Raw genomic sequence first — 25,522 nt, 5'->3', positions numbered from 1 at the left:
CGATATAAATGAATGGCTCAAGGGCGAAGATGTTTATGACGATTGCGATGAGGTGGTAGAAAGCAATGGATTGGAAGAATTCAACCGCTGCATCAAGGATGACTTCAGGCGTTGGCTGCAAGTCAAGCTTGGCAAAGTACAGCTAATCAAGGCAGCAGAGTTTGCTGAGGAGTATTACACTTGCCGAAAGTTGCATAGCAGGGCAGTGCGCGGGGAAAATAATGAAAGGAAACAGAGTTTTTCAAAGAAACCTGATCAACGGAAACCCACTCAGCACAGTAATTTCCAGAAGGACCGGTCTCTTAGGTAAGACACTGTAGGGAAATGGCAACGAAAGCGGAGAAATTGAGTGAGGTTTCTAAACAACGCACTGACACTGGACGCGCGTTTGAATCGGGGAAGTCGCTAATCTGCTACAACTGCAAAAAGAAAAGAGACATTGCGGTAAACTGTAAATAAAAGTTTCTTTCACAACAGTCCGAGAATCGAAAAAGAACGTGTAGTTGTTAGAGGCGTATCTTCAGGAAATTAGAGTGAATGGGAAACGTGTCGAGCACTGCGAGAGTCAGCGGCAACCATGGTCGTTGTGCATCTTTTGTTTGTGTCTCCGGACGACTTTACAGGAGAAGGCGCGTGGGTCACGCAAGTCACCGAGGAGCAGCGTGGTTGCCTACCAATCGCTACGGTTGTCGTTGAGGACCCCTTCGGTAAGCTTCGCACCAAAGCGGCTGTGTCTGCCACGCTTCTTGATCGTTTTCCTTATCTGTTTTCGAATACCTCTGAGCAGCTTCATAACGAGCATGGTAACTCTTTCTTCTCCAGCCTAGCGTACATGGCCCTCACGTGATCGCAAGCGCGGAAGCTTTCGCAGAAACTTGATCTTCTTCAATGTAGTGACACGCCACCTGCAAAAGCGGCTGATCTGTATCGCCTTCGCGGCGAGTCGACGGCACCTCGGACAGTAAAATTTACAGCGGGCCGTCACCGAAGTGACTGGCGCTGTCTCTATCGGTAGAAAAGATGACATGGCGCCATTTAGTGAGAGCGAGAGGTGTGCAACGCTCTCGCCTGTAGCGAAAATATGGAGTCAGCTGTTGAGGGTTGATTGAGAAACGCTCATGGAGAGCAGCATGAGGACCTCTCAACAAAAGCGCTAATAAAAAGCGTAAACTTGGGAAGAAAGAAAAAGTGCTTGTTTATTTTTTGAGAGGGAGTGGCTCTTGTATCGGAGCTACACAAATGTGCAAGTTCGCAAGTACGAGCAGCTCTTGGTGCCACAAAAGTATCGTCGCCAACTATTCAAACTGGCGCACGAAAACGCGTGGGCAGGGCATCTTGGCATAACGAAGACCAAGGCTAGAATTTACCTTCAGTTTTATTAGACGAATTGCTGGAACGATATCGAAGACTTTGTACGCTCATGCGACATTTATCAGAGAGCGGGGAAATGCTCGCACAACTGAAAAATACCCGAGAAGCTTGTGCCAATTATCACAGAACCTTTTCTGCACCTGGTAATTAATATCGTCAGGCCATTGCCAGAGTCAAGGAAAGGTTGGCGGTACATCCTGGCGGCCCTCTGTATAGCCACAAAGTTTTGAGATGGGATACCACTTAAGGAGCCGAATCACCCTCATGTCATGGTTGCTCTGCTCTCTATATTCTCACGCGTCAAATTTCCTTCTGAAAACCAATGCGAAAACGGTAGTGTCTTCAGCAGCTTCTGTACCTCGACCTTTTTGGATAAATGCGGAATAAAAATAGTGCACAGCTTGATACATCATCCGCAATTTAATCCGGATGAGTGTATGCATTCTGTTCTAAAACGGATACTGAGAGCTCTTTGCTACAAGCACAAATGTCTCTGGGAAGCGTATATTTCTCTCTCTATGTTCGCTTTGAGATCAGCTCCTCATGAGAGCACTGCTTTCAGCCCTGCAGAGCTTGTGTATGGCAGGAGTTTGAGTAATTCATTGCCAATGCTACGCGAGTCCTGGCAAGGATGAGGTGAGGACCCTAATGTAGTTGCTTATGTTCTCGACCTCCCTCTGAGGCTTGGAAAAGCGAAAGATCTTGTGGAAAGCCACATGAAGGCTGCCCACGTGTTGTCAAAGAAGTACTACGACAAATAAGTGACGAAACGCAGCTTTGAAGGGGATAGTGAGGTAATGCTGCTGCTGCCGTCCAAAAAGAACAATCTTGAGGTTCATTGTGAAGGGTGCGCCAAAGTAATATTGAAGATTTCTGATGCCAATTATGAAGTGAAATAAGGAAGGCGGCCGAACAAGATTTACCACGGTAACTTGATGAAACCATATGTTCTAGGCCCCGCGGTCGTAAATCTACTTTCGAATGTTTCAGCAAAAAAGGAGCTAAAATTTTGACTTCTAGTGATGTAATCAAATGGGGATCAGATGTCATCTTGGAGCAGTTGAACCTAAGGCCTAGGTTAAGTGAAGTCTAGAAGGGGGACTTAGGAGGATTGTTTCATGTTTAATGACGTGCTTCGGTGCGTCCCGGAAACACGATTGTGATTGAACACGATATCGAGCTAACTTGTGAGGAGCCAATCCGTAGCAAGCCACATCGATGTTACCCTGTGCAAAAGCAGATCATGATAGAGAAGATCGATAAAATGCTGGAGTAGGGAGTCATGGTACCAGAGAAGAATAACCATACATCTCCTCTGCCGGGAAAGATCCGAGGCCATGCATCGATTATCGACGTTTTAACGCCATAACTTGAGACCAAACTTAACCGATACCAAACCTAGAAGAAAGGGTATAAACTGTGTCCCAGTCTAGTTATATTTCCACGTTAGACCTCGTGTCAGGGTATTGGCAAGTCCCCCTTACGGAGCCCGCTATTGGCTTTGCCCCATTGGTTTCTCCATTCGGAACGTAGCCTCCAGTTGAAGTGAGCATTGCATTGAAAACTGCGCCCTTTTGTTTTTTAGGCTAAGTGGATCGCGTTCCTAATAACCTGCCTGAGTTCACTCTGCTCTATCTTGATGATGTCGCCATCTTATTGAATAGCTGACAAGAACTTGTAGAGCATTTACGAGTCGTGCTCAACAAATTGAAAGAAGCCGGTCTTACCGCTGTTACGACCGGTGTTTGCAGAGGCCCCAGAGGTCCGGGATGAATTTTCCTAGACAAGAGGAAGAGAGACTTGAGGATGGTTTATATACATTATATACATGGTGAACTCTCGTACATGAAAAGCACTTTCTTACATAGCGAGCTCTCGAATCTGGCATTTTTCTACATGGCGCTCCTTCGAATCAGCTGGGTGGTTCATTATAAAGGATTTCTCCTCCCCAGATCACCAAATCAGGGTTTACGTGCAGAGGTTACTGTCCAATCACAGATCACACACATTCGGAGAAGGTGAAGAGCATGCACGGCCCACGTGAACGTCTAATATTGAGGCGTGACTCTGCACTCCAAGGTGGCGCCAGCAGGGCTCTTCCCCATCGTGTGTGTGCCGCTGGTCGAGGGGTCACAAGCTCATGACGGCATACAGAAAAGGGCTCACCGAACTGCTCAATTAATTAGCGGGGCGATTTGTGGGGGCCGAAGAGGTCTCTTTCAAAGAAGATGCCTTATTTGTGGTCCTCTTTCGAACGCCTTACGGCGTCATGGCGACACGACGTCTCGACGTCTCACCCTCCTTCTAGGAGGGGCAATACCTGGCGGGCATAGGCAGCCGGCTAGTCGGCCACTTGTTTGAGTTTTAAGAGAGCGCTGCTCCCTCGTCAGCTCTGGCGCCAGTCACAACACCACGAAACTGGCTAAATGTCACCTGGGGTGCGGCGAGGTGTCTTACCTGGGACACGTTGTTGGGCGTGGCTGGCGTAAACCTTCATAAGCTAAGTTACCTGCCGTCATGAACTATCTACGAGCAACCACAAAACCTGAAATAAGGGGATTTTGAGGTCTAGCTGGATATTATAATCAATGCGTGCAAAACTACTCTAGCATTGCCATACCTCTAACTTACGCACTTCGAAAGTCCGAGCTGGTTGAAGTGGTGTGAGACTCAAAAAAAGAGAACGCGTTTTGCAAGCTGAAACAAGCCCTAAGGGAGAAACACGTTCTCGTGGCACCCAATTGTTTTAAGGGCTTTGGCACTCAACGCGACGCAAGTGATCGCTGCAGGAAAGCTATATTTTGCCAGGAAGACAGCGCTGGTAACGAAAGGCCAGTTACGTATTTAAGTAGAAGCCTGAGCTGTAGGGAAGAGGCATACAGTTCCTCTGGAAATAGATGCGCTTGCCTCGTCTGGGCCATTAAAAAGCTGGCGTGTTATGTCTCCGGCTCGAGGTTTGTGGTCGAAACGGACCTCTGTCTTCTAACCTGGTTGAATAACATGTCACCTAAAAGTGTTCGGTTACTAAGGTGGAGTATGATACTCCAATAGCACAACTTAGACGTTCACTGCAAAAAAAATGAATGTTAAACACTATTGCAGACGCACTGATCCGTAGGTTTTGGATAGTACCTTCTCCCCCTTTCCGTCTTTCGCTGGTGTTTCGGGGCGACATTTTGTACTCATCACGGCCTCAGCAGAGTGCTTTCGTGCAGAGTGATCTCAAGGAGCTAACTTTTAGTTATATTTCATTCCATTACGTAGTTGTACGTGTAAAAATTTGAGTTCTCATTTTGAGAATCTTCTGTCCCACATGTGCCTCGTGACGTACAGGGAATGAAATTGCGATAGACACGTAGCTAGGTATACGTTGTAGTATATTTTGTTTGGTGTTCTGTCGGGTAACCGAAGGCACTTGCTTGTTGTTGTGTGTCTGTTGTCGAACCAATCTTGACAAGTTGCGGAACCATCGACAAATGCTGACACCGAAAATCACCAGAAGTGAGGAGCAAAGGCAGTCGACAAGTTTTGGCGACAAGCCAGTGCAGCAGTGATCCATCCTCAAGAATGAATAGGATGTGTTCATGCACCTGATCCTAGAGCTACTTCCCCCCCCCCCCATGGCCCTGGAGGCAAACCTGGAGGAACCTGGCGATCGAGTGTGCCTGACGTACGAGCGACGTGGAAGTAGCTTGTTTTCTCGCCGCATGGTGTGGTGGCGGTGGCGCTGTTACGCCTGCGAGTCCAGACCAAACGTCATCGCCTCTGCAAAGGCGATCCGTATCAAGGCCAGCGAGTAAGCCCGCCTGACTTAATCACCTACACGACGTCATCTCATCCAGTGGTGCCGTTGTGTCTTACACAACGCACGGCGAGCTCCCTAAACACACGGGCCCGATAGCAGCCCGATGATGCAATGGGTGCCATCCAGTCTGGCGAGTCTTACGCAATGCGTGGCCAGGTTACTCGTCCGTGGGTGCAAACCAGTGGCGGTTCCTGACTAGAGGACTCTGACATCACGGCCAGTAGCAGTTCTGATTGGACGTTGCTGACGTAAGGATCCATCCGGGGCCTATAAAAAAGCCAACTGGCGCGTTACCAAGCAGCCGACGTGTGCGTCAGAGAGAAGCCATCTTGGCTCTTTGAGGCCCTAAGCTGTCGTCACTCGTGCCGATTATGTAACGCCTCCATTTCTATGCTGGACATAAATACTGCCTTATCTCACCGTTATCTTGTCCGCTCGTCAATCAGCTCTGCGCAGAAGCAGATGTGATCTGAGGAACACGCTTCGGTAATACCTTGGTGGCCTGTGACCTCGGCGCACTAGGCAACAGTTTCGGCCAATATATATATATATATATATAAATATATATATATATATATATATATATATATATATATTATGCCACGTTTCATCTCCCAAGTTTGTTATCGTCCCAAAACACTACACAATTTTCAGCGCAAACCACGCCTGCATTTTTCGAGAAGCTTCCGGACTGTAGTAGATCATTTCGATGAGATCACGCCTACTCTGCGAACTGTACGGATTATTCTGGAACCCACGCCACCGCCAGCGATAACGCTAGAACATTCGACGGCAAGAGTATAAATGCCGACGCGCTTCGCCGCTTGTCAGTAGTTGATCGACGGCCGATGCTCCGTTCACTGCTTACCTGGTGCCGGGATTCCCGCGACCAGGCACGCTGCCAGTCGTCAACCCCATCTTATCGAGCATCAAGCGAACACCTGGACAACCCCCCGGCTCTGTCCAGGCCTTCGTCGTGAGCCAACGCCCGGGCACCACAACGCAAGCCATGGGAGCCAGGGCCAGGACGAAAGTGTGATGGCTTTCGCAGCGCCACCACCGAAAGCTCATTGCTTTAACTTCAGCGCTCCAGAGGGGAGCACCATCGACGACATCATAGATGCCCTCGAATCAGTAACCGGCCCAGCCGGTATCAAGTCTCTCCAGCACATGGGAGGTGCAAAGTTCGGCACCGTAGCTGCAAACGTCCATGCAGCCATCAAGCTGAAGAGCCGGGGCGCCATTCTCTTGAACGGCGAATCAGTTTCACTAGTCAGTGTAGGTCTTGAAATAGTCCACGTCACAGTCTTCCGGGTACCGCTGTGGGTAAGCGACGCAACACTAGTGACTGCTCTCTCCACCTACGGCAACATATCCACGAGCCAGTATTCAAGGGCCGCCCTGGGGTCGGCACAGGTGTCCTTATGGCGCGAGTGGAAATGAAAAGCCAAATACCAATTTTTCGGACAGTCCTAGGCTACAATATCATGTGTGACTACCAGGGTGTCAAAAAAGTGGGCTCTAAGTAAGGGAATGCTGGCCACATCGCCAAAGATTGTGCCACGCCCCGTTGCATGCGCTGCAACGTGTTTGGACATGCCACAGAGGAATGCGCCGAACCGTGCCGCAAGTGCTCGGGCAGCCGTGCAACAGCTGACTGCGTACGTCCGAAGTCCTTTGCAGCGGCTGCAGCAGCGGCAACTGAAGAACAAGCGTGCACCGACATCGCGCCCGCATTGCAAGATGATTATCCGGCGCTCGAGCCTGCGAGCGACACTGACACAAGCGACACTGGCGCCCATGCTGAACCACAAGATGCAGGAGACCTGCCTCCCCTGTCTGAGAAAGCCTCGTCAACCCTTCACACCCCGTCCGAGACCAGCGACTTCTCGCCGGACGCCTATGAAGAACACAGCTCATCCAAAGCCGAAGCCCGAGTGCCCGTACTTAGCAGAGACCACGAGAGCTACAGCTCTGACACTGTTGGCACCACCAGTAGCTCCAAGGTGCCGAGAGCTTCGGTGGGACGCGGCACCCAAACGACGGGACGTGCAGACGCTCCGATCATCGGCCCAGACAAGACCACAACAGTGATTATGCCACAGACAACGACGAGCGCCCGCGCCAGCAAGTATTCGGCTCCGACCCGCAAAGTGAGCCTGTCAAACCCCATTTACCAGATTACAGGTGCGGCCGCCGGTGCGAGTGTCAGTGCCAGCGCCATGGAAAGAGACCGTTCAGCCACCAAACGAGCCCACCCACCGACCACGGACTCTGAGGGCTCTACGGACAGAAGTAAGCCCCAAAAACTCGCTAATGCTCTGACGACGTTAGAGCATTTCTATCTTTAGTTTTGTTCACTCGTTGAGCGCTCGCCCCACCGCCTGCAAGCGGTTTCTCTGAAGTTTGCGCGCACTCCGCCTATTTTAAAAATGGCTACGGTGCATTTTCTCTCCTTAAACTTCAGGGGTTCCAGACGCCGAGATAAGCAGAGAGAAGTCATGCACTTCGCAAGGTTACGTCATGTCGATATCCTTTTCTTACAGGAGTATAATTTTAGAACCCCTTTTATGTGCAATCCTTTTGTTCACATTTTGGAGTCGAGGCCTTTTTTTCGCTGACTTATTCAAAGATGTGCGGTATCGGAGTTCTTTTTTTGACACCAGCATTACGTCGAAGAGCGCACTTTGTTTATTGTTTTGACGGCCGCACACTAGCAGTAGACTTTGACCTTCACGGCAGACGAGTAAGGGCGCTCGTAATACATGCCCCAGCTTAACGTGGGGGCACGGCCGACTTTTGCAATTCACTCCACTCGTTTATATTTGACAGTTACCCCACTTTCTTAGTTGGAGACTTCAACTGTGTTGAGGACACCGACAGAGATGCGCGCGGACGCAGACAAAGCAGACAATATAGCGGAGTGAGCACATTGCGACAACTCATCCGCAATTTCGAGCTCAGGGATGCGTGGGTCGACACTCACGGGAATGACTTCAGTGCAACCTGTCAACGGGGTCCCAACATGACCCGGCTAGACCGCTACTATTTTCCACAGGTGCTAGCCGCTCATGTCCTTAGTTGCGAGGTCCTACATTTCCCACCCGACGTTCCATGCAATACTGACCACTTTCCAGTGTCTGTAAAACTTTTCTTTGAACAATCCACTACATTTAGAAACCATTGGAAAATAGACACCACACTCGTGCACGACCCGGAAAGCATAGCATTACTGCGCAATGCACTAGAGCAAGCATGCAAAAGGGCGCCTGATCGCCGTAACTGGGACGCATTGAAACACAGTTGGCGCGCCGAGCTTATCAAAGCGGGGCACGAAATGAAAGCGCGCCTGACGACAGAGATAAATGATACACTACGAAAAGCGCGCATTGTACGCAGAGGCGAGACGCTGACATTCGCAATGCACGACAATCTCGATCAGTTAAAGGCGCGGTACTAACATTTGCTACGTCTTAGTTCGCGCACGGCTGCGCAGTCTTTTATCAACGGACGACCAGTTTCATATCCAGCTGTTCTTCTAAGTGTTCGCAATGGTTCCTTGGGTGAACAAATGCATGTCCCTTTCGTTCAGTTGCCAAACGGCGAACAGCCTACACGAGCAGAAGACATAATGAGGGTCTTCAATTTTTTCGAAACCCATTTTTCGAATCTTTTCAGGGCGGAGAACGCAAACGACGTGAACTACACCACCATAGTTAGTGAGTTTTGCGAGAAAATTTCCCGCGTACCGGAGGAGCTCCGCGACGGTCTGGGCAGCCCAGTGACGCTGGATGAATTACGCATCGTGCTTCAGCGCATGAACACAACCGCCGCTGCCGGCCCTGACGGGATACCTTTGAGTTTCTACAAAACTTTCCTTGAAACAATACAAGACCAAATTTTGACAATGCTAAATGGGCTTCTTGTTTACGGAATCAAACCGAATACGTTTCGTGAGAGCAGTTATACTCTTGCTTAAAAGCGACGGAGAGACGTCGACCCAAGGGCGTGAAGGCCCCTTTCCCTACTTAACTCGGTTTATAAGATATTGACAGCCATCCTTGCAAACCGCATAACAAACCTTCTACCGAAAATAGTATGCGACATACAAACATGCTGTGTCCCAGGTCGTACGATCTACACCTCGCTTGCGCTGACTCGCGATTTATTCACGTACGCTACAAGAACACAAATATCTGGCGTTTTCGTTTCCTTGGATCAAGAAAAAGCTTTTGATCGCGTAGAATGGAACATCTCTTCGCTGTGCTTGAGCGTTACGGCTTCCCAGCCCATTTAACCGACACCCTCCGTTTACTCTACACAGACTTAGAAACGTCCTTAGTAGTGAATGGCTATAAATCTGAACCTATCGCAGTAGGTAGGGGCATTCGACAAGGCTGTCCCCTCTCTGCGATTCTCTTTGTATTGTGCATAGATCCATTTTTAAAACAAATCGAGAAATATACTTCGATACGTGGTTTCCCTCTTCCAGGCTTGGGCAAAGTGAAAGTAGCGGCATATGTAGATGACATCTCGTTGTTTATTCGGAACATAGATAGCTACAGAGCCTTCCTGCGAATATTCCACTCGTATAGTTGCCTGTCGGAAGCACGTCTTATTCCCGGAAAAAACACGGCATTGTTCTTTGGGATGCACATTGAAGAGTTCCCTGATGGCGTCCAAATCGTGCAAGGCGTTAAAGTCTTAGGTGTAAGTTTTCTTTCGACTGGTGAGGTAGCCCGCACCACATGGAAACAAATCCAACGCAAAGTGGACCGACGCATTGAAGTCGCCAGAATGTTTCAACTACCTTTTACTGAACGAGCCTATTTAATTAAATCCTGCGTAAGAGCACCACTGCTTTATGTAGCCAGAATGGCACGACCACCTCGACGGGTTTTGCTGAGAGTGGCTACTGCGTGCGGCTCTTTTTATTGGGATGGCCACGCCGAAGCTGTTGCCAGAACCTCGGTCCGCCTACCAGTAAAATGGGCACGGTTCAGTGTTTCCAACCTTGATGTAATGTGCCGCATGTTGGCTCTCAAAAACACCTGGGCACTCTTAGAGAACTCATCATATCGAGGCAGGCAACTTGTAGTGTATCTGCTAGGAACCTCTAGAAGACTTTTTGGTTTAGCAAACGACATGAGACCAGCTGCTGAACAGCCACCAGCATATTACACACATGTTATAAAATCTTTCTAACAATGGCGAAGCGATTTTCCTGTTCAAGAACTTATGGAAATGTCCCCCACCGACATGAGCGAATTATTAGCATTTAAAAGCCTATGTGAAGAACAACGCCGGAAATGCCGGGCGAAAAGGCGCTGCACTCTCACAAACACATCTCTCCCCTCGGAGGTCCGTGACCTAAACTGGCTCACTGAATGGGGGGCTTTACCAACGGCCGACCGCCTTGCGGCGTGGGGCGTGGCGTCTCCGCCACAAGCCCGCAATGTGGTCGCGTCGAAACAATGAACCATGTCTTCCATGAATCTATAGTAGCGCGCACCTTTTGGCGCATGCTTACCAGGCAGTTCCAAACAAGTATGCAGTGGAAGTCTAGCCACAGGGGTAACTTTATCGTACTCTTAATGGCTATCGGAGCCTGCGTCTTAAGGAAACGAAGGAGACTGGCCTGCCTGAGGGGACGCCCCCAGAGAGCCATGTTTCTCCTACTACATCGGCTAAAAAAGATAATGCTTATGCATCTTAACACAGAACTAGTCTTGCTGGGAAAGGAGGCTTTCCTCCGACGGTGGTCTACGCGATTTATCATCGTAAAAAACAGCAGAGTGTCCATGCCTTTCCTCCCTTATTGAGCAGGTGGGCTAGAGCTTGTTCCACTGTGACATTACAGTGTGTATTTTTTTTCTTCTTTAGAAACATGTATATATGTGCAATATTGTTCTTGAGCGCGAGAGCAAATTGTCCTCACAGGTTAATTCAAAGTATCACGCTACACTGTGAATGACCTCCCCTTGTTTGTTCTATAGCCTTACTGTTCATTTAGGTTAATCATCCCGATGTCATGAATGTCCTGTGTTTGTTGTACAATTTTTGCATTGGACGTCACTGCATACGCTATAGGTTCTTTCGCCGTATATAACAGCTTGCATTGTACATACGCATTGTTAACGATTGTTCATTCTTATGTGTGCACATAAGCTGTGTAAGATATATCCGAAAATAAAATTCTCTTAAACGCTATTTGTGCAAGCCTGCTACTGTAATCAAACTTACCGTTTACCGGGCACAGGTTCGCCCAAATAAACAGTTAAAATCCAAAATAAAGTCTTCTGTCTTCGGCCACGTTACGACCCCGTGACATCTGGTGGAGGTGCTGCTTCGTTCATGTACCGGACGCCCCCGTCAAGCCGTGAACCCAGCCCACGTCGCGGAGAAGACACCGACGCAAACCAAGAGCAGCGAACGAGCCGCCGACAGCAAGGTCTCCCACCGGAGTACAGGCTTCTACAAGAAAAGGCGCGGAAGACCAAGGCCATGACCGCGACTGCAGCGACAATGACAACCGCAGCGTCTGAGCCCACGATGGTCATGCATCAACCCAGGAAACCACTAATTTTCCATGGGTCATCGTTCGAAGACCCGGAGTCCTCGCTAGAAACATACGACCGTGTGGCCGCCCTGCACCACTGGGACCATGACGAAAAGCTCCGTCGTGTGTTCTTCTGTTTGGAAGACAGCGCAAGTACCTGGCTCTAAAATCAGGAGTCTACGCTCCGAACGTGGGATGTTTTCTGCGGCGCATCCTTGCAAACGTTTGCGAGCGTCGCACGCAAAGAGAGGGCCGCTGCTTTATTAGAGACCCGGGTTCATCTACCAAATGAAAATGTCGCCATTTTCACAGAAACAATGACCCGGCTATTTCGTCACGCTGACCCAGACATGCCTGAGGAGAAAAAAGTTCGTTTCCTCATGCGAAGGGTCAAACAGAAGTTCTTCGCAGGACTGATTAGAAATCTACCGAACATTGTCCAAGAATTTGTAGCCGAAGCGACCACTATCGAAAAGACCCTGGACATGCGCACCAGACAGTATAATCGTCGCCTGACTCCAGAATGCGCTGCTGCTCAAGCCAGTAACTCCGACGACCTGCGTGAAACGATCCAAGCGATCGTGCGGGAAGAGCTGCGCAAGCTGTTGCTTTCGGCACAGCCTCAAGTGGATTCAATCGCCGACATTGTGCGAGAAGTTCGGTAATCGCTTCGAATTCCCCAAGCACCGCTGCCCGAGCCGTAAGCTATGAGCTACGCCGCTGCAGTGAGCCACAACGCTCCTCCCCGTCGACGCCAAAACGCCGCCCCATCGCACTTCCGTCGACAGACGCCATCCACCACCCTCACCGACGTCATACCGTTCGCCAGCGGCCCATCGCAGTGCACCGAGGGAGACTGATGTCTGGCACACCTCTGACCACCGCCCGTCTGCTACTACTGCGGCGAGGCCGGACACACATACCGCCGTTGCCAGTACCGACAGATGGGACTGCGTGGCTTCGCTGTCAATGTACCGCGTCCACAGCCAGGAGAACGACCACGTGACATCTTCGACTACCTGACAGGAACTCAGTGGACACCACGAAGCCCTTCGCGTTCGCCGTCGCCCAGCCGCTGCACGTCACCGCACCACCGGCAGTACTTTGGCCCGACGCGGGGCCGGTCTCTTAGCCCGTATCCGGGAAACTAAGCGCAGACACCGATAGAGGTGCGGTTGCTGTGCGACGAACTACCGAAGATCCTCCGACGACGACGGTGCCACGACGGAGCTTTCCGAACACAACGCAAACCAGGCAAAGCCCTGCCGGTGAAACCTCACTTACCGAAGGTGACCTGACGACGCAACATGGAAGAAGTGGCACAAGCCGACGCAGCCGTGACCCGACGTCACGCCCAACTGTAATGCGAGACGGCGAACTAGCAACCTCGACATTCTTATCGACGGCGACAGTGTGACCACTCTCGTCGATATCGGAGCCGACTACTCCGTCATCAGTGGGTCTATCGCCGCGAACTTAAAGAAAGTGAGGACAGCTTGGAAAGGACCTTAAATCCGCAAAGCCGGAGGTCATCTCGTACCGCATGCAGGAATCTGCACAGCGAGAGTCATCATTAACGGACGTATTTATCCTACAGACTTCGTGGTCCCACAGCGTTGCTCGAGAGATGTCATCCTTGGCATGGACTTCTTATGCCTCCATGGTGCTGTCATAAACCTAAAAACAGAGTCGACAACGTTATCCACAGAAGAAGCACTACCGCCGCCAACGCCATCAAGAAACAATGCCTTGTAGATGCTGGAAGAATGAGTCACCACTCCGCCTCACTCCAGCGTCATTATTTCAGTCGGCGCTCCTAAATCAGCTGACTTGAAAGGCGTCGTTGAAGGCAGTCAGCATCTGTTGGTCACCCGAAATATTTGCGTCGCAAGAGGAATTGCAGAGCTGTGGGGAGGCAAAGCAACGGTTATACTCACGAATTTCGGCAATGAGTACAAACACGTGAACAAATGAAGAACGGTCGCATACATAGAAGAAATTGTCGAAGCCACCAGTGCTTTCACCCTCGCCGATTCTGCGGAACCTGCTCAGAGAAGCCAAGCCCCTCCCATAGCTTTCAATATCAATTCTAGACTTCTGAACAATAAGCAAGAACAGCTCAAGACCCTGCTCCTGCAATACGGAGATTGCTTTTCGTCGTCACCAAAAACTCGGCAGACCCCAATCACGAAACATCACATCATAACCGAAGAAAATGCCAGACCACTCCGTCAGAGTCCGTACAGGGTTTCGACGCGAGAACGTGAGGCCATGAAAATACAAGTTGATGAAATGCTGCGAGATGAAATTATCCAGCCGTCCACGAGTCCATGGGCATGCCCCGTGGTGATAGTGAAGAAAAAGGATGGGACCCTACGTTTCTGAGTCGATTATCGCCACCTGAACAAAGTCACAAGAGAGGAAGTGTATCCTTTCCCACGAATAGACGACGCACTTGATCGGCTCCATAACGCCAAATATTTTCGTCAATGGACCTCAAGACTGGCTATATGCAAATCGAAGTCGACGAAAGAGACCAAGAGAAGACAGTGTTTATAACACCGAACGGCCTCTTCGAGTTTAAGGTGATGCCCTTCGGTCTTTGCTGAGCGCCTGGAACTTATCAACGCGTTATGAATACAGTAATGGCAGGAGTGAAGTGGCAGACTTGCCTTGTGTACTTGGACGACGTCATCGTATTTTCTTCGAGTTTCTATGAGCATCTTCGGCGCCTTGAAGCTGTACTTCAAGCCATCAAGACATCCGGACTCACACTGAAGCCAGAAAAGTGCAAATTTGCGTACAAGGAGCTCTTGTTTCTAGGGCACGTAATTAGCAAGACAGGAGTTCGTCCCGATCCATTGAAAACAGCCGCCATCGCCGACTTCCCGCCGCCCACTCACAAGAAGGCGGTCCGCCGATTTCTGCGCCCGTGCGCCTATTATAGGTGGTTCGTGAAAAACTTCACCCGCATCGCCGATCCTCTCACTAACCTTATCAAGGCCGACGTGGAGTTCAAGTGGGAAACGGCGCAGGAACACGCTTTCTGGGAGCTTAAACATAGTCTCCAGACGCCTGCGTTACTTGCCCATTTCGACAGATTTGCCGAGACAGAAATACACACTGACGCAAGCAGCGTACGTCTTAGCATTGTTCTTGTGCTGATGGCTGACGCACTTGAAAGGGTTATTAGTTACGCCAGCCGATCGCTATCCAAAGCAGAAGCCAATTATTCCACAACAGAAAAGGAGTGCCTCGCCATCATCTCAGCTACGTCGAAACTTCACCCCTACCTCTACGGCAGGCCCTTCAAAGTTGTCAGTGACCACCACGCCTTGTGTTGGCTAGCCACCTTGAAGGACTCTTCAGCTCGCCTCGCAGGATGGAGCCTGAGGCGTCAAGAATATGACACTACTGTCATTTACAAGTCCGGCAAGAAACATTCCGACGCCGACTGTCTCTCTCGTGCACCTGTCGATCAACCACCACCCGACGACCCGGATGACGACTACTTCACGGGAACGATAACTACCGACGACTTCGCTGAACGACAGCGGACCGACCCGGAACTTAAGGCCCTAATAGAACACCTCGAAGGCAGGACCGCCAAAGTCCCGAAGGTATTCAAGCGCATACTTGCGTCGTTCATCCTGCGAAATGGTCTTCTACAAAAGAAAAACTTTTCACCACTTAAAGCTAAGTACCTCCTTGTGGTGCCTACAGCTTTGCGACCAGAACTCTTGCAGGCGCTGCACGACGATCCGACGGCAGGGTACCTCGGTGTTTCTCGCACGCTCGCGAGGATACTAAAAAGGTACTACTGGCCACTTCTTACAACCGACGTCACTCGTTATGTGAGGATACGCCGGGACAGTCAGTGATGCAAGGCAGCGCCGACAAGTCCAGCGGGACTTCTGCAGCAAATTGAACCACTTTGCCGACCTTTCCAGCAGATTGGTATGGGCCTACTGGGGTCGTTCCCGACGTCGGCTTTCGGAAACAAGTGGATCGCGGTAGCTACCGACTACCTCACCCGCTACGCCGAGACAAAAGTCCTTTCCGAAGGCAGTGCATCCGAGGTAGCTATGTTCTTCATCGAAAATATCGTCCTACGTCACCGTGCCCCGGATTTCCTTATCACCGACAGAGGAATGGCATTTACTGCCGACTTAACTCAAGCGATCTTGGCATACAGCCAGACAAACCACCGCTGGACGACAGCGTACCACCCACAGACGAACGGCCTCACCAAGCGGCTTAACAAGACGATCGCCGACATGCTGGCAATGTACCTCGATGTCGAACTCAAGACGTGGGACGCCATTCTTCCGTATGTGACCTTCGCGTACAACACGGCGGTGCATGAGACGACGCAGATATCTCCATACAAATTGGTCGACGGAAGGAGCCCAGCAACGACGCTTGATGCCATGTTATCCAACGTCACCGACGAAGAAAACCTCGATGTGAGTGAGTACCTTCAACGCGCCGAAGAAGCCCGACAACTCGCGCGTCTCCGTATCAAGAATCAACAGACGACCGACAGCCGCCTTTACAATCTTTGACGACGCTTCGTGGAACACCAGCCCGGTGAACGTGTTTGGGTGTGAACGCCGATACGCCAACTTGGACTAAGTGAAAAGCTTCTGCGACGGTACTTCGGATCGTACAGGGTGGTTCGACGTCTCGACCTACTTGATTACGAGGTTGTCGCCGACGGCATCACGAACTCTCAACGACGCCGATCGCGACCTGAAGTCGTCCATATCACGCGCCTCAAGCCGTTTCATGCGCGTTGACAAACTGAAACAGTATGTTTTGAATTATTATTGTATAGTAATTTATTCATTGTACTTTCTTGTATTATTGTTGTACCTTCATCTTTAGTTGAAGCATCGGGACGATGCCTTTTTCAGAGGGGTGCATTGCCACGTTCCATTTGCCAAGTTTTGTTATCGTCCCAAAACACTACACAATTTTCAGCGAAACCCGCGCCTGCAGTTTTCGAGAAGCTTCCGGACTGTAGGAGATCATTTCGTTAAGATCAGGCCTACTCTAGGAACTCTACAGATTATTCTGGAACCCACGCCACCGCCAGCGATAACGCTAGAACATTTGACTGCAAGAGTATAAATGCCGACGCGCTTCGCACTTGTCAGTAGTTGATCGATGGCCGACGCTCCGTTCCCTGCTATCTGTGCAAGACTGCTACTGTAATCAAACTTTCCATTTACCGGGCACAGGTTCGCCCAAATAAACAGTTAAATCCCAACATAAGGTCTTCTGTCTTCGGCCACGTCACGCGGTGTAACACACACACATCTATATATATATATATATATATGTATATATATATATATATATATATATATATGACGCTACGATGACTGGGCGACGCTGCCTGGCTCATACGCAATGTTTATTCCATCTCACTTCTTCCTCCTCTGTCTCTACTACTAACTCCTAACCATCGCTACCTTCTTACGTTACAGGATTCCTCCTCCCCCCGAAAGAAGTCGCATCAGACGAACATCAATGAAAACTGAACATGCACGGCTTAGAACTGAACACTGTCAAAAAGAGAAGATCATTCCAAGTCCGAGGAAGTTTCCGTTAACACACTATAGCTTCACAGGAGAGAACAGCAATCCGGGGTATCAAGTACAGCTCTGGATGGCGAGGCTGGCTGTTGCGCTCTGGACAACATAAGCATGCTTTGAGCGTAAAATCAGATGGAAACACAGCCGGTATTCTTGCGATGAATGAACGTGGTGTGATGGCCATGAAGCGTTGGCTGGATGATTTGCGCAGGTGTCGTGCTATTTGTCTTGATTGGAACCCATGCGTCGCCACCCGTTTGCGTGCTTGTTGACCGAGGCTAGTGCGGTGATTTATGCGTCCTTGCGGAATACAGGGTATGGTTTGGCGCCTTTTTCGACGTTGTATGTCGTGTTGCCTGAGTCTTGATCTCGACTGGAGAAAGTTTACTCGACGTCTCTTGGGAAAATATCCTGGATTCGATGCTTTCTTTGTTTCGAGCGAGAAATCTTGAATATGTCGTTGGCTTGGTTGACACGTTTGTAAATGGCTTTCCATAAACCGCGTGTGTTCTTCCGAAGATGATTCCATTCATCGTCGTCCTTGTTCGTATGGCCCTTGGAATCTCTGTTTTTCTTGGACTTGCTGGCATTGATGATGTTGCTGCGAAAAGACCTGAGGTGGCAGCCCTTTTTCACCATGACACTGACTTTCTGGGCAATTGAATGTGGTGTCGAGTGGGCAGGTAGTAGCCTCTAGGCTGTTGTGCTGCATTTCGGGTAATGAAGGTAATGCTTCAGAGTTGATAGATACATCATCAGGGGCTTCTTCTTCGCTGTTCGCTGCGAGTGGTTCTTGCGCGTGAATCTGGATGGTAGGTTCAGGGCTTGCCTGAGTATTCTCCGAGCTCCGCAGCTCTATCCCAACCATTGTGAGCGTGCTAGATGTGAGGTGGGCGTTGTGAGCGACGAAAGAGCCAAGTGACGGAAAACCAGGAGGTAGCCCAATTGTGCTAGATGGAAAATAAGCTGATCCAATATGTGGAGACTGATTTTCACTCTTTGAGTCGTCATGGCATTGTTCGGCATTTTCCTCATGTGTCAGCTGGTCTACCATGAACAAGGCGTCCTTATGACACGAATAATGACCGTTAGGAGCCTTTGAAGAGCAGCGTCGTAGAAAACCAGGTGGTGGACCATGTATGTGAGACGAAGCATGAAAGGCATCAGTAGGGTGAGGGACGTCTCGTGTCGTATGTTGAAGCGATGACTTCGGAAATGCTGACTCTCGCGCAGAAGGGATGCGCGCTTGACGGTTAGGTTTTTCCCAATATACGCATGGCCTTCTGTAAGTAAACTCATGTGCCACTTCGTCTTGAGGCAGTTGTCGACTCGCGTTGGGCTTTCGAATGCTTGAGGACTGCTTAGAAAATTGACGATAGTGTGCGGTTTTTTCCAGATGGTCAGCAATAAGTAGGTCTTGTTCATGGTCGTTAAAACGAGTGAACATCTCTTCTTTGATCTTTAGCCATGATTCGTCATTTTCAAAGACGTGGGTGAGGTAAAACTTAAATGCCTCACCGGAGATGTAGTCAGTGAAGTTGATGATCGTCTCCCGTTCCGACCATGATGCAGCGGTAGAGTGGAGCTCGAACAGGTCGAACCAGTCCTGTACAGGTCCATCGTCCGCTGCTCCGGTGTACTTGGGGATGGGAAAGTCAGTCGGTGATTCCGTCATGATGGTGGCAACGGTGTCCAGTGGCAATGCACTTCTGTGGTCCACGTTTGGTCACTGCGTCTCGCTGAGGTCTTCGATAATGATGGCCAGTCGATGAAGTGGCTGTCAGGTCTTCATCCTGTCGACTTGTGTGACGCTACGATGACTGGGCGACGTGGCCTGGCTCATACGCCATGTTTATTCCATCTCACTTCTTCCTCCTCTGTCTCTACTACTAACTCCTAACCATCGCTACCTTCTTACGTTATATATATATATATATATATATATATATATGTATATATATATATATATATATATATATATATATATATATATATTGGATGAACTTGCAGATAGCACATTTGAAAAGGAAATCGTATTTACTAACGTTTCGGCCGCGGCACGGCTTATTATATATATATATATATATATATATATATATATATATATATATATATATATATATATATATATTGGCAATCATGGTGGTTCAGTGGCCATAGCGTTGTTGCAAGTAGTCAAGTAGATTCTCCGCTAGCGGTCACAACGCGGTTCATTTCAATGGTTCGCCCTAGAGTTAGGCCTTCGTCAGGATTTTGGGTACAGTTTGAACTTATTACGACCTGGTCAGTAGTCCCTCGTATACAACCTTAGGCACCAAGTCTGCCAGTACGAGACCCTCGTTAATGAATAAGGGGAAAGAGTGTATACTTAAGGGCTTGTTTTCAGTGTTTTGACACAATAATAATGAAATATAACAGATAATAATGCCAAGGAAACTATAGAGGAGGTTATTAGACCAAATTGTAAGGTTACTGTGAAGAAAGAGAAGTAGCTGAAAAGATAACTTTCCGTGGGCAGGAACCGAACCTGCGACCCTCGAATAACGCGTTCGATATCTACCACTGAGCTACCAAGCCGGGTATCCCCTCAGCTACTTTATTGGGTATATATGTGAATTTAAACGGGGGAGTGTCAGTCAGCACCACCTCGCTAACTGCAGATTAAGAGGAAGTGAGGCATGTGTTGCCAATCACGCACAAGAAGAGTTTGCTTGTTTCGTGCTTTTGCATATCACGAAGATTTTTGTGAACTTCTCTGTTTCTATAGAAAGCCAGTGACAACAAAGAAAAAACGTTCTTTTGTTCTACCATTTCAGCCGGCTGCAAAAGAAGCATGCTGATTACACACGAAGTAATTGTCACATTTGCTCGCACTTGTCCTGTATATACATATGCGTTCATTTTGTGAGCCTTCCTGTTTGAATAGCGCTCTTGGAGCGTCGAGTTATGACAATTGACAGTCAGGCAACGTCTTGTGTAGGAACATTTCGTAAGCGCTTTCTAACTGAGGAGCGCGCTTCACGTTTTGAGCTGATTGTGGTTATTTGCGTGGCATTGGTATTTGTTGCTGTAGCATTTATACCTTCGCCTTTGTGGCAAAACAGTGCGCAAGAAACGCTCAATTAAACCAATGAAGGCTCGTTTCATTTTCGTGCTATACTGATTCCTAGAAAAAGGGATCAGGCACACTTTTTCTTTGCCAATTTCGTGGGAGAGCGGTTGCGGATGCTGGCGGCTGCAAATACCTACTGCACGCTGGTTGTGATGTCATAACATCTTCCACTGCAAAAGAAAGCCATACCGTTTAAAGCACTTTGTAAAGAATAGTGGCTTGACTGCAGCAACCACATGTAGGTGAATAAATCAATCTATATATATAGCGTTTAACGTCCCAAAACCACCATATGACTATGAGAGACGCCGTAGTGGAGGGCTCAGAAAATTTCAGCCACCTGGTGTTATTTAACGTGCACCCAAATCTGAACCCACGGGCACACAGCATAATCTGTTTCATCAAAAAAGCAACCGGCGCAGCCGGGATTTGATTCCATGACTTGCGGTTCAGCAGCCGAAGACCTTAGCCACAAGTCCACTGCGGTGAGGTTGAGGCTCTGCCAAACCTTTTCGTTTTCTGTTGCAGCATTTTTTTACATACGGTTGTTGATACATTCCGTTTGTGGTTACATATAGCGTATTTTTTTCGAAAATAAAGAAGTTTCTTTTATATTCACTGCAATATCAAAGCCAGCAGCTTATAAAGACTGCGTTGATATAAAATCGTGCCTGAAAAAAATTATCAACACAAGTGACCGCTCACCTCAAGGATAACTTACGGGAAACTTTTGTTCTTTGTTTTTCGCAAGACCCTAAACTACGGACACATTCTCGAAACAGCGAGTCCATCTTACTCAAAAATAATTGAAACGTGCTTAAGTTAGACGCACTTAGATAAGCAGTAACCAAAAATTTTATTTGTTAGGTCCCGAGCAAATAGAGAATTTTTGTTTATTATGCACTCTTGTCAATCAACCTGGGTTGATGCTTCCTAATTAGTGTATGTATGTGTATTACTTCCAGTGGCTGCCGCTGTCTTTGCTATTATGAAAGCTATTTTGTTGGAGTTCAGTCTCACTGCCATGATATAGTTATGAGGTCCGACGTTTTGCACCGCAATTTCCTTCATTTCGAATTCTTTTAAAAGCATGGAAACCTGTGTAGACGAGTCTCAAGCGTTTAATCCTATCAATATGTGTCACAGCAATGACGCCATACAGCTGCCTTCGGGTAAATAGTAGAGTGCAATATTCGGCTACGTACCGCCATGAGTGCCGCTACTTTTGTTTCAGGTGGTTGACTCTTGGTCAAACAAGAAGATTGGTATAGCAGTTTTATTCTTTAAAAAATAATTGGATGTCTACGGTGCCAAACTGGCAAGGGTAATTGAACTTTGTGATTCGGTCATCGAGTTTAATTAAAATTGAGTTTTGGAAACACACGTGTGGCTTAGCAAGGAAGAAATCACTTCTCGAGATACCACGCTATAAAGTTCCTGTGTAACGACACGGACTACGTAAACGAAAATTGCCCGCAAACAAAGCAATTCGCGTCATGGGTAACCGGAGTTCATCCGAGTATGAAGGCGGTTCTTGGCTGAGAACGCTGAAAAATGGCACTTGTACCAGCACTCAAGGTAAGCCTATCATTTTGTGACTCAAAAATTGTATTACTTGAGAAGACAATACTCGGGCCGAATGGGGGTTCCTGACAAAACAACTTCAGATAAGGTGGACCACCTGACTTTGTCTCTTGGATTCATGGAACACCTTTCAACATCCCGCGGTATACACGAAGCACATTTGGGCGTGCATTTGGGATGCCGCAAACTATTACGCCCAAAGGTCATGCCTTCGAAAGTAAAAAAAAAAGTTGCAGTACAGAAAATTGTGAACAGAAGAAAGCACAGCGTTGAAAGTTGAAAGTTTATTTGTCCCGAAAAAAAAACTTACAGAAACAGGAGCAGACATTAAAGGCTATACGTCCTGACAAAGGCCCTCTGCTCTTAAATACAGTATGTCACGCAGGCCACAGAGCATCTGCAAATCTATCAAATATTTTGAATATGGTATTGCACAAAATTACAACAAACTATAGCATTGTTTATTACGCAGTGTGAAATAAATACAAAAGAAATCAATCACAAAGCAACATTTCAGCTTACCTGAAAATACAACAGCACAACTTGAAAAAGAGCACATAAAAATAGAAAATGAGATCCTCGTAGCATATTGCAAAATAATAAAAATCAAAGATATAGAAAGACAAATTATTAGACAAGATATCAGAAATAAATAGTTAAGTAGCGTACTGATGATTATGATGCATTAGTATGGTTTTGATAATGGTGCTAAAAGGTGTGGAATTGTGATATAGAAGACCTTATAGACGATTTAACATTGTTGGTATTTGGTATTTAACGTGTCGTTTGTTATAATTAGTCCTAAGTGTTAGGGTTTTGTGGCATTGCTGGCGCATGTGGTAATCAGTACTTCCAGGTGTGTTCTGAAGACATTTGGCTTATTATGTTTGACCCATTGCAAAGGTCTGAAGTAGTACAACTGCATGACCTTTAACATTTCATATTTTTCAAAGAATGGTTCAGTTTTCATGTCTCTGATAAAGCCGTGGTAATGCTCAAATGCTCGTAAGACTATTTTCTGGAGAACTAGTAATTTCTTATAGTTTGTGTGGTAGATCCTCATACTAACATAGAGTACGTCATTTTTGAATAAAAAAGTGCACATTACATTTCTAGCTGTAACCATTTTGGCAAAACTGTGCCGAGCTTGCATAAGCATCCCACAGTTCTGCTAAGTTCTATCGTTAAATTATCTTCGTTTGTATTCCATGTCAAGCCTTCGGTAAACCTTACGCCTAAAAACTTCTGGCTAATTACCTGCTCTATCTCACTGCCCTCAAATAAAACAGTCAGACTGTAGCTACATGGCTTATTAGGCGGGGCAAATACTATGTATTTTCGTTTGCTAATGCCTAGTTGCATATTATTTAAGCTATGATAATTCAACAGCTAATATAGGGAGTCATTAAACTGGCGTTGAAGAGCTGGAATGGATGTACCACTGAAGAATATGTTACTGCCATCTGCATAGATTAATAACTTTGGTGATTGTAAGGTATCACAGAATATTTATATAAATTTTGAATAACAGAGGGCTAAGTATGGACCCTTGAGGTACTCCTCTTATTATTTTTGCGTAAGAAGATGTGCTGTTGTTTTTACAAACATATGGATAGTGGTTGGATGAATAGTATTTAAATATTTCTTGAATTTCACTACGTACGCTGTACTTGCTAAGTTTACATGTTAGTGCTTCGTGGCATACAAAATCAAATGGCTTCTTAAATTCTATGAACAAACCAAGTCAGTACAGTTTATGTTCACTATTTTTAATTAGTTCATGTTTAACATTTAGCGAAGCTGCTTCACAGGATTTACTTTTTTTTAAAACTGTATTGACCCTCATTTATCACATTACACTTGATAAATAACCTATACAAACGGATGTTTATTGGATTCTCAAACAGTTTAGATCAGGAAGGACGGAGTCTGACCTCTAATTAGTTATTGGCCCTTTATCCCCCCCCCCTTTAAAGACAGAGCATACTCTCGCTACTTTTAGGTGGTCTGAAAAATGCAAGTCAGGAACATTCTGTTTGTTATATGCACAATGACTGGAACTATAATATCAGCAAAGTATATTAATGGAGTTGCCATCGTCTCGCGGAAACCAGCTGCTACATTATTTTTAATCTCATTTATGAATTGTATGACTTCATATGATGTCACTGCAGATAAAGACACAGAGTTTCCAAGACTGTATTCTTTAGGATGATACGGGAAAATGTATTGCCATCGTTTTTGTATTCGGCACTATTCACGAAACACTCATTCATCTTATTTGATACTTCACTATCAGATAATGTGCCTGTATTGGTCTGAAGACAAAGTGGTGGAGCGTGTCTCTTTTGCATTAAATTTTTTACCTCAATCAACACCTTCCTAGAAACATTTTTATTTTTGTAAACAGCTTTTCATAATACACGTATTTTTCTCGCTATAGCTCGGTAGTCAACCTGTTACGGTATTGTTTAAACTGTGACGACGCTTCCAAGTTCTTTGTCTGAACAAATGTGTGGTACAATTTATTTTTCGCCTTAATCATTTTGAGTAGTTTTCTGTCAATCCATGTGTAAAGTCTGGCAGTGCAGGCCATGGAAGCGAGTCTTCTCGGTCTCGAAAGGGCGCACTTCCCAAAAAGCCGATTCTCGGGAGACGATAATCTCGGCGTAAGCGCGCCCCTTCTGGCAAGAATACCGCGGTCAGTAGTGGCTTCTAGCAGCCCGATAAATGGGCCCCGGACAGCGGAATGCCGGCGGGTGACGTGAGGACAGTGCATAGCCACCCATCCGTCAGGTTTAGAGTCCGCGGGACGGCGGTCGTGCTGGACAGCGTAGTCATCCCGCGGTAATGGAGGGGGCCCACAGCCGAACGGCGCCACCATTGTGTGCGTTCGCACGGTTCGCGGAACGTTGTGTGCAGGCCGGTCCGTTCGTCTCTCTCTTTCCGACCGAGCAGTCAAGTGCAAGAATAAGAGAGTGAGAGGAGGGGATGGCAACAAGTGTGTTGTCCGTCCAATAAACAGACTAAATTGCTTTGGTTGGCCGTGAGGAGAATCGGGAGGGGCAACTGAGGTATTAAATGCTGGCTTCCGAGTCCTCGTGGCGGTTCTGGTCGCAGCAAGGAGTGCTCTGCACTATCCGCTCGGCCGAGGCAGCATGCGACGGTTCCGACGATCAAGTCTTGTAAATATGTACATAAGTTTGTGTATATAAAATCGAGTTGTTGTCACGTTTGAGATGTGCTGGCTTCCATCTCTGAACAAGCAGCAGCAGCCACGAGAACACATGACGGACACCGAGAAGCAACCAACCATCCACTCCCTTCTGTAGCAACAGCCGCTACGCAGCTGGGAGAGCTCTGCTCAAGGGAACAAAGGGAGTGGGTAGAAGGTTGAGTTTTACTGGCGCAGTCGGCAGGATCGAGACGACGACGACAAGGAGCGCTCTGCGCAACAAGGAGATCGGCGTGTTGCGGAGAACACGCAAGAC

At 47.7% G+C, this 25,522-nt stretch overlaps 2 protein-coding genes across 3 annotated transcripts in view; one reads left to right on the top strand and one right to left on the bottom strand.

Moving 5' to 3' along the window:
• Positions 1 to 25,522, bottom strand: part of LOC142768377 (uncharacterized) — a 166,625-nt gene that overhangs the window by 140,984 nt on the left and 119 nt on the right. The window lies entirely within an intron of this gene.
• The window catches only part of LOC119164556 (dehydrodolichyl diphosphate synthase complex subunit DHDDS-like), a 148,681-nt gene continuing 145,007 nt past the window's right edge, over positions 21,849 to 25,522 (top strand). For both annotated transcript variants that reach the window (XM_037416772.2, XM_037416773.2), the window contains exon 1: positions 21,849 to 22,025. The gene's annotated coding sequence lies outside the window, so the exon portion shown is untranslated. The remainder of the gene's footprint in view (positions 22,026 to 25,522) is intronic.

The sequence above is a fragment of the Rhipicephalus microplus genome, chromosome 8, assembly GCF_043290135.1.
Source record: "Rhipicephalus microplus isolate Deutch F79 chromosome 8, USDA_Rmic, whole genome shotgun sequence".
NCBI classification, from domain to species: Eukaryota; Metazoa; Arthropoda; class Arachnida; order Ixodida; family Ixodidae; genus Rhipicephalus; species Rhipicephalus microplus.
The sequence above is the reverse complement of the archived record's forward strand: the minus strand, read 5'-3'. Positions and strand labels throughout refer to the sequence as shown.